The sequence below is a fragment of the Pinus tabuliformis genome, chromosome 9, assembly GCF_031772625.1.
Source record: "Pinus tabuliformis cultivar Carrire ecotype Pingquan chromosome 9, CPIR1, whole genome shotgun sequence".
NCBI lineage: Eukaryota > Viridiplantae > Streptophyta > Pinopsida > Pinales > Pinaceae > Pinus > Pinus tabuliformis.
The window spans coordinates 854222387-854235951 of NC_142307.1; positions in this window are offsets into that span (position 1 = coordinate 854222387).

A 13565-nucleotide genomic window follows, 5' to 3' on the forward strand; every position below is an offset into this window, starting at 1 on the left:
AGTATGGAGCTTGGTGACTTCACGTTGTTGGTGAATGAAGGCAGTTTATGTTCTTGGAGTAGAGTTGGGTATTTCAGAGGATGTTATTGAGCCCTAGATAGCACAGGGTTGCTTGGTTTCTTGCATGGAGGTTTACACTTGACATGTGGATTCTTGGGTTGAGGGAGTGGATATGTAGGTATGGGAGTCCTTAAGTTGACACATGACCTTGGCTATGAATTGTCCTTAAGGAGACACATGGCCATGGAGGTGCATTGGATTTTTGGCCATTTCTAGGATTGTTGGACCTTGGGGAGTTGTGCTCATTCCATGAAGGTCTTTCTTGTTAATCATAGTCACCTTTGAGCCTCAGACATGTCACTTAGAGTAGATTGCTTCACATGAGTGGAACTACTTGTGTCTTGCAAGTTTGCTTGTAGTAGACTAGGTCCACTTGTTAGTGTAAAGCACCTTTACCTCTCATATAAATAGAGGAAGGAGTGAGTTGTTATTATAGCCGATCATGCACTTGTGCATATTCCTTTTCATACTTGGGTTAGAGATGGAAGGGCAATGTTACTTTCTCTCTCTCTCTCTTGTTTAATATTCTTTGTAATTTGTGTGTTTTTGTCTTAAGGTGATAGTGTTTCTTGGAGCATTCACCCAAAAACTTCATATATATAAAGAAGAAATGAAACATGCAGGGTGCATGGTGTATGGTTGGACAATGCTCTTCCAGGATGGACTTGGACATTGGAGGTGGTTTACTATTTGCTGCTAGACTTTGTTTGGATGTTTGAAAGACATTATTCCTTGAAGTTTTGGATAAGTATGGTTTATGTGCTTGGAGAAGAGTTGGGTATTTTAGAGGAGGTTATTGAGCACTAGATAACACATGGTTGCTTGGTTGCTTGCATGGAGGTTTACACTTGACATGTGGATTCTTGGGTTGAGGGAGTGGATATGTAGGTGTGGGAGTCCTTAAGGTGACAAATGACATTGGATATGCATTGTCCTTAAGGAGACACCCATGGAGATGCATTGGAGATTTGGACCTTTCGAGGATTGTTGGAGTATGGGGAGTAGTTCTCATGCCATGAAGGCCTTGCTTGTTAACCATTGTCACCTTTGAGCCTCACACATGTCACTTATAGTAGAGTGCTTCACATGGGTGGACCTACTTGTGTCTTGCAAGTTTTCTTGTAGTTGACTAGGTCCACTTGTTATTGTAAAGCCCATTTACCTCTCATATAAATAGATGAAGGAGTGAGTTGTTATTATAGCTGATCATGCACTTGTGCATATTCCTTTTCATACTTGGGTTAGAGATTTGAGAGCAGTGCTACTTTCTCTCTCTCTCTCTTTCTCTCTTGTTCAATATTCTTCATACTTTATGTTTTTTTCTCTTAAGGTGCTAGTGTTTCTTGGATATTTCACCTAAAAACTTCATATATATAAATAAGAAATGAAATATGTGGGGTGCATGGTGTATGGTTAAACCATGCTCTTCCAGGATGGACTTTGACATTGGATGTGGTTTACTATTTGCTTTTAGACCTTGTTTGGATGTTTGAAAGACATTCTTCCTTGAAGTGTTTGATAAGTATAGAGCTTGGTGACTTCATGTTGTTGATGCATGAAGGGAGTTTATGTGCTTGGAGTAGAGTTGGGTATTTCAGAGGAGGTTATTGAGCCCTAGATGGCATGGGGTTTCTTGGTTTCTTTCATAGAGGTTTACACTTGACATGTGGACTCTTGGGTTGAGGGAGTGGATATGTAGGTGTGGGAGTCCTTAAGGTGACATATGATCTTGGATATGCATTGTCCTTAAGGAGACACATGCCCATGGAGATGCATTCAAGCTTTGGACCTTTGGAGGATTGTCGGACCTTGGGGACGAGTTCTCATGCCATGGAGGCCTTTCCTGTTAATAATGGTCAGCTTTGAGACTCACACATGTCACTTAGAGTAGACTTCTTCACATGGGTGGACCTACTTGTGTCTTGCAAGTTTTCTTGTAGTGGACTAGGTCCACTTGTTATTGTAAATCTCCTTCACCTCTCATATAAATAGAGGAAGGAGTGAGTTGCTATTATATTCGATCATGCACTTTTGCATATTCCTTTTCATACTTGGTTTAGAGATGTAGGAGAAGTGCTACTCTCTTTCTCTCTCTCTCTCTCTCTCTTTCAATCTTCTTTTTACTTGATGTGTTTTAGGCTTAATGTGCTAGTGTGTCTTGGAGCATTCACCAAAAAACTTCATATATATAAAGAAGAAATGAAACCCATGAACACAATCACAACCTATCATATAATTCTCCATTCTTTCAAAAACCCTAGATAGGGAAGACTAAGAGAAACACTAGCTCCACCAAAGATACTCCAACAATCGATCTTTTCGAGTATTTTTCGAGATATGTTTGGTGGAGCTAAGGTTTCTATTGGTTTTCTCTATCTAGGGTTTTGAAGATCTTAGATCATTATATGATGAGTTGTGATTGTGCTCATGGATTTTAGTTCTTACACACACATATGAAGTTATCAACTATCCAAAATTGTGTTATTTCAGATGCGACTTCTAACTTACCACTACCTAGCATACCTTGTTAGTCCTATAAATATTGTTATTTCAAATATTTCACTTCCAAATTTTCATAAATACAATATCCTCAAAAAGATAGTTGAACACTTCCATATTCATAGTAAGATCATATTCCAGGAATATATACATTTGTTGTAGGAATTAACAATTCTCTCATGAACAATAATCAGATCACAAGTGACAATTGAACTTGGTTGGGGAAGATATTAATTTATCCCCTCAAGTTCCTGAGTTCTTTTTGCTGTCAAATTGAATCAGAACTAGATAAAAGCCGAATAAAAAATCTGGTTGACCAAAAAATACATAAATTATTCAAATTTAGGAAAAAACATATATACTAATGTGCATCCATATGAATCACAACCATTATACAAAAAAAATTCCATTTAACTTAAGTTCTCTTGGAAACAGATTTGGAGGTTTCCCAACATGAAAGTCCTAAAGAATATGTTGTCTTTAAGCCAAGCGTGCACCATATCATAGTTAAAATCTAAAATCTTTGGCACCATTAAACCTGACACTAGTATTGGAATCCTATACCATTCTAAGAGTATAATTGTGCTAAGGGAGTTCACCATGCATTTACATACACATTTTTTCTTAAGGGTGAAAGTGGTTTTGCACCACATAAATCTATTTGAAGGAAAAATATCCATATCATAAAACAAAGGCAAGCTTGAAATGCTTATTCTATAGCTAGAAGTATTGTTATGACATTGTTCACAACTTTTAATTACTTTGTTGAAGGAATTCAAAAGGATGTAAAAGTGATTTAGTGGGTCAGAAAGTTCAATGATGGGTATTATTGTGAGATTATTTGCCCAGCATGCTCCTACTAAATTGAGAATGGGTTTTTTCTATTTATTGTTTGGGCCAAATATTGTAACAATGACACTAGTGCATTAACCATGCTAAAAGGTCACTTTCTTGTTAATTTGACCATGAATATCTCTTTTACAAAGAAATATTTCATATCTTTGTTTATGTTAATGGTTTGTGTTAGTCCTTACAATCTCCTAGGCTGAAAAGGAAATCCACAAGGGTAACCTCAAACCACTTCAGCTCAGTATCCAACCCTACTGAGCATGAGAGGGATCTCTCTAAGTCTCTTATCAGTGATATGAATTTAAAGAAAATGAATTTTAGGCTAGGTATGTGTATTTGTTTGTTTGTGAAAATTTGGTTTCTTAAGGATTTGTTGAACTTAGGGTTTGGAGCCACAAGTAGGTATAAGCTGTGGGAATGCAGGAGCAAACATAAGAAAGAGCTAGATATCAGACACCATAGTGTAATTTCAGTATTTTTCAGTGTATTATAGAGGATATAGGGTGGAAGAAACTAATGACCACAAATAAACATGATTTCATTAGCTTAGGAAGACAAAAGCCATGACTATGAAAACCAGATAACAGAGCTTGAAAAACAAGAATTCTGAATATTTTATCACAAGGAATTCATATAAAGAATAGATATAATGTAGATAAAGATGCTTATACCATGAGGAAAGAAAAATAATGAAGTATAAGCACCATGAACTCACTGGTCTAGAGTTCCTTGAAAATAGCTGCAACCTATATCTGTATTAGCTGAAAGATTATTACAATGCAAGCCTCCTTTACAAAAAGTTCAACCTTATTATCCTGAGGTGAAAAAGAACTTATACACTCTCCTAGACCACTTTCCCACCTTCAAGAGTCGAATTCCTTGGTGGAGGAACTGACTCCAAGATTCTCTCAACCAACAGGTGAGTATGAAAAGGTGTAACTCAAACACCTCATGAAGAGTTTGATTAGGAGTTTTCTTGTTTTATGAGGCCTAATGAAAATCAAAAACAACCTATGATATGAATTTATTCATGCCTACATCACCTAGCCTCGTAACTTGTGCCATTACAAAGAGAATCTTGACTTTGACCAAGTCTGACTAAAAACTAGAAATTTTACACAATGAAATTTTAAACAATGAAATTTTACATTTGAAAACACAGAAAATGCAGAAGCGCAGCACCAACATTACGCTGATTTTCAGGTGCCTTTCGAGGGTCAAAATGCAAATATGAGAGAATAGTTTACTAACACTTCAAGTCTAGTTTCCAGAACAGTTTGAAGTTATGAATTTGGAGCAAGAGAATACCTTCAAAAATCCATTTTCCCAAGGTCACTCTAGAAGCGCAACGCCTATCAAAAAATGGTCCAGAATGCTATTTTTTTCCCACTATTTTGCCTTTTCCTCCCAAACTAAGCCACCTCTGAAAAATCTAGGAAAATGGATTTTTAGAGGATGTCAAGACCTTTCCAAAAATGTATACCTTTCCTCAAATGGAGGCCTGAGGAAAAAGCACAACGCCTTCTGGAAAGGCCAATTTTCTAAACTTAGACAAAAAATTCTCAAAAAACTCAAAATGCTTAGAATTGGCTCAAAATTGGAGGGAAGGTGTAAAAATAAGATTTTTATAGTTTCATGGATACTACAACAAGCATCTCCAAGTTTCCATCATCATTTTGATAATTTTTTGCCTCCTTGAGCTTGTTTCTAAGTTATTTCACTTTGACATTGGCCATCATGTTTTGAGCTTGATAATGATGTGCCATGTGTCTGAGCATTTGATTATCTTTATTTTACTTCTCAAGGAGCTTCTCCAAGTGTTCATTCACCCTATTAGGCCAATATTCCTTGTCTTGATGAACCTCTAGAGCGATCCTATCTTCTAGGTCAAGATCCTTATTAAGCAGAATTTGTTCTTGTTCCACTTAAAAAGATTTCTTGAGGCCTCTTGTTCTTGGTATTTTCATTTTCCCTCTCCCCTTTTATTGTTTAGCCTCGCTTGACTTCATGATATCCTTACCTTTTCCGACTTTCTGCAATAACTTGGCTTGTTCCTTTCCTATGATCAACTCCTTTGCTTTGAGTTGACTGTCTTCTTGTTCAAGGAATGATATGAAACATTTTTATCTTTCCATATTGATTGCTAGCTGCTTGATTTGATAATCCTTATCCCTATTTGTCTGTCGCACATTTGAAGTCTGATCCTCAGCCTCTGAATCAACCAGCTCAAACTCTTGCTCAATTGTGTCTTTCTCTTTTCCTGTCGGTTCCTGCTTTGTCGATGAAAAATGCTTGACCTGCTTCTATCAGTGAGAATGAAACACAAGCCCCTATCCATTCTTATACACTTTATTCACCTCAGGTTTGGATAGCTAAGTCTTCTCCACTATTTTTCTAGATGACCCCACCTCCATTTGAATGAAAAATAAACTGTGAGGTATGAATGGAAATGAAGTGATGTCAAGGTGGATTTTGAAAAAATGATGGGAGGGGTCTTGGGAAACGTGAGAGGAATTTGAAATATGATGAAAATAAGTGGAGAAACATTCAAAAAATGATTTTCTTGCAGGTGGGAACAATAGGGCTTATGATGAGATTTTCCCAAAAACCTCTAGGAATGAGCTAGGGTTTTGCTTTTTGAGTCTTTAAACTTTGTTTGGAGGTGGGTAAAATGGTCAAAATGGCTCAATAAACATGTATGTAGGTGTACATATCATTTTACATGTTTTGGAAATTAAAAATAATGATGGTCATTTTCACCCTAACATTTCCCATGCAAATTTTGCTACAAACCCTATCTTGAAGAATCATTGACATGAGATGAAATTGGGAAAGAAAAAGATGGAGGATGATGGTGTATGTGCTTTCTCCTTAGCTTAGAAGTTAGTATAATCAATCTTGCAAGTGAAAAATTGATATTTGGGAGAGTTTTGAAGGATTTCTGGGCACTTTGTCCTGCGCGCAGTGTAGTGTTCCTATGTGCAGCGCAGTTCACCGAAGCGCAACGCCATCTTCGAAACCACTTTTGGAGGCCTTAAACTGCTCCAAATTGAGATCTTTATAGCTATTTGGAAATCTCATTCAGTCTTCTACACGATGGACACCTCAAGAAGGTAATTTGGAGAAACCATGAGGGAGAAAAATGGATTTTCCCAAGGTCACTCCAAAACCTCAGGGTTTCTCTGACAAGAGTACAGTGCCAGCTTGCAGATTACTTTTGTATGCCTTCCACTAATCTAAATCACAATATGGAGGCACCATTGGAAATATTAGAATGTCTGGTACACAATAGAGCCCTCAAGCAGTGACAAAACCTACACCAAACCCTTATAAAGTTGTCTTGAAGTCAACCTGTCTAGAAGTGAAGAAACACTCCCGTAGCAAGTGTATTTGGGGCATTTCTTTCCAATCATGACACTTGTGCACAAACTAAAGGAGGTTTGTGTTCCTTTGACTATAGTGGACAAAAAAATCTTTTAATTTTGTAAAGTTAGTCTCCATTTTGTCAAAAACATATTTTTAATCAAACATGTCCCTATGAGGAACGATGAGGCAAGGTATTGTCCTGCAACATTGTCTTATTTGAAATAAAACATTACCTTTACCTTTATTTTTCTTTCCCTAAGCTGCTAACTCCCTTTACCCACTGAATTACATGATGGGCATGTTTTGTTTTGACATATGGTATCATGACGACACATGGAGTGAAACCCTAGACCATGACCTAAAATGAGGAATTTAACCATTTCATGACCCAAGACACTTAAATGAAGATATGATACCTTGAAGAAGACAATGACCATGATGAGTGATGAAGACCATGAGTAAGTGAAGGGAGCAATATTGACCTAGACACAACAACTAGTGACCAAATGTTTATTTGAAGACTCACTGAAATGACAAAAATTTGACTTCACACCCTAACAACACCTTGTAAGAGCTTATTTGACCACTGGTAACAGGCCGAACTAACTGAAACTAACATTGGCTCCAACTAGGGATGCCAACTCCTTAGAGGTGTTAAGAACACTGTAGACCAATTAGCTTTATCCATTGGGAAATGGAGTCAAAATAAAAAGACTAAACTCAAACTTAAAACTGACTAACTAACTGACTAACTTGACTATAAAAAACATAATAACTGAACTTACTTATGGTAGTAGACCATCAGGATCTTAGGGCCTTCACCTCGGGCTTCAAATCCTAATGATAACTGCCCACTTGCTGAAGATGTATATAAAATCATGTGTAATGATCCCTCCAGTGTAACCAATCCAACAAGTGGCTACTTACTTGAATTCTTCTTGTACTTTCCTTGAGCAGGTAGCACAAACAAAAGCTAGGCAACTTGAAGTTTCCACTAAACATGTGCTCATGATCCATAAATACAAGAAAATTCATCTTTCCAAATGGCTGCAACAAATCAGTGTAAGGATCCTTAAAAATTCAAAGTGTTACCTTGTCTTGAAATCTAACAAAAATACAAGTACTCCCTTCATTTTGATATGAAAGAATACTTGGTTGTTGATCCATAGGAAGACATAGGGAAATATGGCTTTCTGCCACTTCAGTTTTGGTTGCAAATTTCTCAAGCATGAGCAACTCTAATTCTATCTTTGGCATATTGTCTATCTCAAACTCATACTCTTCCATTTCATATTCTAAGTAATCCTTGAACAAAACACATTCTTCAAGATTATTAAGCAAGTCAGCCCTATCCTTTTCATGAAAGAGAATATTCCTTGTTAGTTGATCTCCTTGCAAGAAATCTACATCACAAATTGGCTTACTCACAACAAATTCATCTATAGTTTCATTAGTCTCATGACTATCATCATTTAAACCTAGATTTTCATTTTCAATAATGGAAGAAATTTCACTCACACAGTCTTGACTGTGTGAGCATTGAAAACCTGCCTTAACTTGGTGTGTAACACGTTTTTTCAAAAGCTGGTCAATTTCATCTTTAGACAGAGGAGACAACTGAGTTTTATAGAAATCAACATTTGCTTAGTGATTTTTATTTTCAAGATCAGGAGTAGGCCTTTCTCTATTTTGATCCTAGTCTGTTTCATTGAAGGAGGAAACTATTGATTCTTGTTGCAAGGAAAAATCATAAAGGGCTTCTAATATATCTTCTTCCATACATTCTTCATCCCCATACGGATTTTCAAGAAATTTAATGAAATTTTTAGAAATCTCACAACAACTTTGATAATGTTTAAGGAAAACTAAATGAAAATCCTTTAGAGAATATAAACTAACAGATGGTAGGTCCTCTCATACCATTTCCTCGCCATTTCCTACAAGGTAGCCATGAAAATATTCATCAGAAAATTTTCAGGATACTTAGACTTTAATCTGTGAATGTGAAAATGAAATTTGACCAAATGCAAGCTAGGATCTTCTCCATCCTGGCCTTTAAACATTGGTAGGCCTGTTTGCCAATCTGTACAAAGAATTTGATTCAAAAAGCAAGGAATATGATCTCAATTCATAGGAGCATACCTTCGAGCAGTTGAATCCATATTGAAAACAATTAATACAACAAGAAGTTCTTCAAACTACTGGTTTTTGAACAATGGAGTGGCCATGAAAATTCTGAACCTTTGGATTCTTCGACACTGGAGTTGCCAGGTAAAAGATGCACAACCTTTTTTGTGTCTGACCACTATTCACAATTAACAATTAGATCTAATCCTTGTCATTCTTTCCCAGGGAAGATATGATCTTTCATTCCCAGACAGAGGTGCCAAAAATGTTAGTCCTTACAATCTCCTAGGCTGAAAAGGAAATCAACAAGGGTAACCTCAAACCACTTTAGCTCAGTAGCTAGCCCTACTAATCATCAGAGGGATCTCTCTAAGTCTCTTATCAGTGATATTAATTTAAAGAAAATAAATTTTAGGCTACGTATGTGTATTTGTTTGTTTGTGAAAATTTGGTTTTCTAAGGATTTGCTGAACTTAGGGTTTCGAGCCACAAGTAGGTCTAGGCTGTGGAAATGCAGGAGGAAACATAAGAAGGAGCTAGATATCATAAGCCATGGTGTAATTTGAGTATTTATTAGTGTAGTATAGATGATATAGGGTGCAAGAAAATAATGAGCATAAATAAACATGATTTCATTAGCTTAGGAAGACAAAACACATGACTATGAAAACTAGATAACAGAGCTTGAAAAACAAGAATTCTGAATATTTTATCACAAGGAATTCATAGAGAGAAGAGATATAATGTAGATAAATATGTTTATACCATGACGAAACAAAAAGAATGAAGTACAAGCACCATGAACTCACTAGGCTAGAGTTTCTTGAAAATAGCTGCAACCTGTATCTGTATTAGCTGAAAGATGATTACAATGCAAGCTTCCTTTACAAAAAGTTTAGCCTTCTTATCCTGAGGTGAAATAGTACTTATATACTATCCTAGACCACTTTTCAACCTTTAGGAGTCGAATTCCTTGGTGGAGGAACTGACTCCAAGATTCTCTCAACCAACAGGTGAGAGTGAGAAGGTGTAACTCAAACACCTCATGAAGAGTTTGATTAGGAGTTTTCTTTTTTCAGAGACCTAATCAACATCAAAGACAACCTATGATATACATTTATTCATGCCTACATCACCTAGCCTCATAAATTATGCCCTTACAAAAGGAATATTGACTTTGACAAAGTCTGAAAAACTAGAAATTTTATAGAGTGAGATTTTACATTTGAAAACACAGAAAATGCAAAAACGCAGTGCCGACATTGAGCCACTTTTCAGGTGCCTTCCAGGGGTCAAAATTAAAATCTGAGAGAACAATCAACTATCCCTTCAAGCGTAGCTTCTATAATAGTTTGAATTTCAGAATTTGGAGCACGGGATGACCTTCAAAAATCCATTCTCCCAAGGTCACTCTAGAAGTGTAGCTCCTATCAAAAAATGGTCCAGAATGATAGTTTTTTGCAACTATTTTTCCCTTTTCTCCCAAACTAAGCCACCTCTGCAAAATTTGTGCAAATGGGTCTTTAGAGGATGTCAAGACCTTTCCAAAAACATATACCTTTCCTCAAATGGAGGCTTGAGGAAAAAGCATAGCGCCAAGGCACTGTGCTTCTGGAAATGCCAATTTTCTGAACTTAGACCAAAAATCCTCAAAGAACTCAAAATTCTTAGAATTGGCCCAAAATTGGAGGGAAGGTGTAAAAATAAGTTTTTTTATAGTTTTATGGATGCTTCAGGAAGCATCTCCAAGTTTCCCTCATCCTTTTGATCTTTTTTGGCCTCCTTGAGCTTGTTTTCAAGTTTTTCACTTTGACATTGGAAATCATGTTTTGAGCGTGATAATGATGTGCCATGTGTCTGAGAATTTTATTATCTCTATTTTCCTTCTCAAGGAGCTTCTCCAAGTTATCATTCACCCTATTAAGCAAATAATCCTTGTCTTGATGAACCTCTAGAGTGATCCTATCTTCCAGGTCAAGATCCTTATTAAGAAGAGTTTGTTCTTGTTCCTCTTGCAAAGCTTTCTTGAGGCCTCTTGTTCTTGGTATTTTCATTTATCCTCTCCCCTTTTATGATTCAGGTGCACTTGATTTCATGATATCCTTACCTTTCCGACTTACTACAATAACTTGGCTTTTTCCTTTCCTATGATCAACTCCTTTGCTTTGCGTTGACTGTCTTCTTGTTCAAGGAATGATATGAAATATTTTTCTCTTTCCAAATTGATTTCTAGCTCCTTTATTTGATAGTCCTTATCCCTATTTGTCTGTCACATGTTTGAATTCTGATCGTCAGCCTCTAAATCAACCAATTCAAACTCATGCTCAACTGTGTCTTTCTCTTTTGTTGTCGGTTCCTGCTTTGTTGATGAAGAAGGCTTGACCCCTTTCTCTCTATGAGAATAAAACACAAGCCTTCGGCCCTTCTTATACACTTTATTCACCTCAGGTTTGGATAGCTGAGTCTTCTCGACTGTTTTGCTATATGAACCCGCCTCCATTTGAATGAAAAATAAACTGTGAGGTATGAATGGAAATGAAGTGATGTGAAGGTGGATTTTGAAAAAATGATGGGAGGGGTCTTGGGAAATGTGAGAGGAGATGAAAATAAGTGGAGAAATAGTGGAAAAATTATTTTATTGTAGGTGGGAACAACAAGGATTATGATGAGATTTTCCAAAAAACCTCTAGGAATGAGCTAGGGTTTTGCTTTTTTAGTCTTCAAAATTTGTTAGGAGGTGGGTAAAATGGTCAAAATGGCTCACTAAACATGTGTGAAGATGTAGGATATCATTTTACATGTTTTAGAAATTAAAAATAATGATGGTCTTTTTCACCTTAACATTTCCCATACAAATTTTGCTACAAACCCTATCTTGAAGAATCATTGACATGAGATGAAATTGGGAAAGAAAAAGATGGAGGATGATGGTGTACTTGCTTGTTCCTTATCATAGAAGTCAGTAAAATCATGCTTGCAAGTGAGAAATTTATATTTTGGAGAGTTTTGAAGGATTTCTAGGCACTCGATCCTGCGCGTAGTGCAGTGTTCCTATGTGCAACGCAGTTCACAGAAGCACAACGCCATCTACCAAACCACTTTGGGAGGCCTTAAACTACTCCAAATTGAGATCTTGATAGATTTTTGGAAAGCTATTTAAGTTTGCTATATGATGGATACCTCAGGAAGGTAATTTGGACACACCATGAGGGATAAAAATGGATTTTACCAAGGTCACTCCAAAACCTCAGGGTTTCTCTGACAAGAGTGTAGTGCCAACTTGCAAATTACTTTTGGATGCCTTCCACTAATCCAAATCACAAGCTCAAGGTACCATTGTAAAGATTAGGATGTATGCTACACAATAGGGTCCTCAAGTAGTGGCAAAACCTCCTCCAATCCCCTCAAAAACTGTCTTGAAGTCAAGTTGTCCAGACGTAAAGCAACACTCCTATAGCAAGTGTATTTGGGGAATTTCTTTCAAATCATAACACCTGTGCATAAAATGAAGGAGGCTTGTGTTCCTTGGACTATAATGGACAAAAAAACTTTCAATTTTTTAAAATTAGTCTCCATTTTGTCGTAAACATATTTTTAATCAAACATTTCACTATGAGGAATGATGAGGTGAGGTAGTGTACTACAACATTGTCTTATTTGAAATAAAACATTACGTTTACCTTTATTTTTCTTTCCCTAAGCTACTAACTCCCTTTACCCATTGAATTACATTATGGACATGTTTTTTTTTGATATATGGTATCATGACGACACATGGAGTGAAACCTTAGACCATGACCTAAAATGAGGAATTTAACCATTTCATGACCCAAGACACTTAAATGAAGATGTGATACCTCGAAGAAGATAATGACCATGATGAGTGATGAAGACCATGAGTAAGTGAAGGGAGAAATAGTGACCTAGACACAACAACCAGTGACAAAATTTTTATTTGAAGACTCACCGAAATGACAAAAATTTGACTTAACACCCTAACAACACCTTGTAAGAGCATATTTGATCACTGGTGACAGGCTGAACTGACTGACACTAACATTGGATCCAACTAAGAATGGCAGGTCCTTGGAGGTGTCAAGAACACCGTAGACCAATTAGCCTTATCCATTGGGTAATGGAGTTAAAATAAAAAGACTAAACTCAAAGTGAAAACTGATTGACTAACTGACTGAGTTGACTATAAAAAACATACCGACTGAACTTACTTATGGTAGTTGACCATCAGGATCTTAGGGCCTTCACCTCGGGCTTCAAGTCCTAATTATAACTGCCCACCTGTTGAAGATGTATATACAATCATTGTAATGATCCCCCCAGTGTAACCAATCCAACAAGTGGCTACTTAGTTGAACTCTACTTGTACTTTCCTTAACCAGGTAGAACAAACAAAATCTAGGCAACTTTGAGTGTCCACTGAACATGTGTTCATGATCCATAAATACAAGGGAATTCATCTTTCCAGATGGCTACAACAAATCAGTGTAAGGATCCTTAAAAATCTAAAATGTTACCTTGTCTTGAAATCCAGCAAAAATACAAGTACTCCTTTCATTTTTATCTGAAAGAATACTTGGTTGTTGATCCATAAGACAGCATAGGGAAATATGGATTTCTACCACCTGAGTGTTGGCTGCAAATTTCTC